We start from the raw sequence: 2,762 nt of genomic DNA, 5'->3' as shown, positions 1-2,762 counted from the left end.
GAGGAATAAACATTGTCAATATATTTTTGATTATCCAATAAAAGCTGATTGTTTAAAATGCCTTAAACAAATTTGGATTTTATGTAAAGTTTTTTGTCTGGCTTTAGTCCACATATTGTTTAAACCAAATGTGTTTTTCTGTGGTTTTTAAGACTACAATTGTAAATTTCTGGAAAATAAATTAATATTTAAAGTCCTTCTGTTTATCTGTGATCTCTTTTGTGTTCGCTTGTATAATCAGAGAAATTAATCTTTTATAGTGTGAAATTATATGACTTGAATTCTGAGTACCAAGCATAATGCTGATGGGTTATTTTAAAAATTAGTTAATTTACTAATAACCACTGTTTTCATTAATTTAACTCCTTTATGTTCCTGTTTTATATAGATTATTTAGACATTCAGGGCCTCTTTGATTAATGCAGTGACTTAAAAAAAAGCAGTGAAAGCTTATAAGAGGTGTCCAAAATGTGGCCCGGGGGCAAATTTGTGGCCCTTTTATTAATTTTGTGTGGCCTCCAACCACAATTCAAGAATTGCACAAATTTGTCCCTCTGATTCTTTTTTTGTGTCACAAAACATCCAGTGAGTTTTTACTCTAAAACAGACTTGGTCACACCAACCCCTTACATTTTGCTAAATGCATAGTATGGTAGGAGATTGTTGAGAAACATTTTATAGACTTAAAATTAAAACCACTAAGCCCAAAAATGTACATTTCTATAAACATTAAGTAAAATTGATTTCACAATACAATTTTTTTACAGTAAAACAGGGAGTCATAATTAGTGCACTGCAAAAACACAAATCTTACCAAATATTTTTTGTCTAGTCTCTAATGCAAATATCTTAATTCACTTTAAATGATTCAAAACAAGTTTTGTCTCATTAGTAAGATACATGTTTGTTTTAAATGAGTAATTCCTTAATATTAATTTTAAAAAGTTCTATTTCCACTGCCAGATATTTTCACTCATAAGATATTTTTCCCATGTTGTAAAAATAACCAGACTAAAATTTTATTACCTAAGAATGACTGTGCAAATAAATGTAATTAACATATTGTGTAGCTCAGGCTTTGGTTTCTAGGCGACGGGCAGAATTCCACTGGGGTTGCTAGGTAACGGGACAGACTATTTCAGTTGTAACAAAGCATTTTCCCCACGTTTTAAATGAAATAATCTGCCAATGGAACTCATGCTTTTCATAAATATTAAAGAATTATTTACTTTTTCTTGCTGAAAAGTTACTTGTACGTTGGTTTAGCTTTATTTGAAGTGCATTAAAGTATTTGCACTAGAAACTACAACATACTTGGTAAGACGTGTTTTTGCAGTGTCTCCAAGCGACTTTTCGCCTTGTGGTTGTCCGCTGAGAGAAGCGTGTGTGTGAAAGGCAGAAGACCAAACCGTCGTCAGATGCTGAAGAACCCGTTGACAGGAAAAGGAGGCGGCTCTGCTCCTTCCTGTTCAGCGCTCGCAGCGTTCCTGCTCCAGTCCAGCTTCCTGTCCGAGTGAATTCCGCAGGATTTGTGCTCCGTATCTGTTCCTGGATCTCGTCGTCGAGGGAACGAGGCGCGGCGCCTCCACTGGACCCCCAGAGGGACGGAGGAGTTGATGGAGAGCAGAACCCGGCCTGATCCCAGCAGGAAGATCTGAGCCGACCACTGGAGAAGCACTGCAGGGAGGGGTCAAAGGTCACAGCGGGAAACAGAATCCATCCATCCATCCATCCATCCATCCATCCATCAGTATTTATGTGATTTGTTAAAAAATAAAATAAAATTTGCTTTTGTTGTTTTTCTGTTATGGATGATCAGTAATTAATATGTCCCATAAAATCAGACATACATRAAAACATTAAGGCCTTCCTGTCGTTTTTATTTAACGTACAGAAACATAATCTGAAATCAGTTCATCAGTTTTCAACATGCATTTTTATTTTAAATAAAATGATTTTATTTCACGTTTTAAATAAATCCGTGTTCAGTCTGACTGGATGTTTCCTTCACAGAGCCGCTGGGTGAGAAAATGGCCTTTTTTGAATCCCGCTCAGCAAATCAGTGATGAGTCAGAGCAGCGATACCAGCCGCCGCCGCACCCGCTGCAGTTTCAACTGCACACCTGAAGTCMCTWAGCCACGCCCACATACCTGCCACAACCAGGAAGAGATTGTATGGACTTCTCCAAAACATTCACCCATATCTTTCCCAGCTGAAGACCCCTTCCTAGCCCTCCTCCTCCCCGTCCGGGCCGTTGGTTCGGGATAAAACCTGCGTTGGACCGGGAGAACCKGGAGAAAGTCGCGGTTTCGCCAGGTGAGTACGCCCTGTTCTGTCCGCTCAAATGTCGCCTCTGTGTTTTTTTCTCCGTGTTTCTCAGCCATGTTGGATCAGAATACCGACACAGACCGAGAMATAATGACTTACAGAGAGGCTTTTAAGGTGTGAGAACCACCTTTAGTGCGTTTTAAGGTGGAATTAAAGGTTTAATTTATGGTAATTTTGACCCACTTCATGTCCAGGCCGCGGTTTTGTTGGCGTTCATCCAGGAATAAACGGGATCTGTCTGTCTGTCTGTCTGTGGCCTGCAGGTTCTCCTCAGGTGTTATTAATGAGATGACCAGACACTTATCCACTATATTTAACCTCTAATAGAGTTTATTTAAGATATTAAACCATTTTCCTATATTTAACTCCGGTTATTTGTCTCACTTTCACATTTTTCAAATGATCTTTTCAAGAGTTAAAGGGATATTCAAAG

Source organism: Poecilia reticulata, linkage group LG12, assembly GCF_000633615.1.
Source record: "Poecilia reticulata strain Guanapo linkage group LG12, Guppy_female_1.0+MT, whole genome shotgun sequence".
In the NCBI taxonomy this organism is placed as follows: domain Eukaryota; kingdom Metazoa; phylum Chordata; class Actinopteri; order Cyprinodontiformes; family Poeciliidae; genus Poecilia; species Poecilia reticulata.
Note: the sequence above shows the minus strand (reverse complement) of the source record.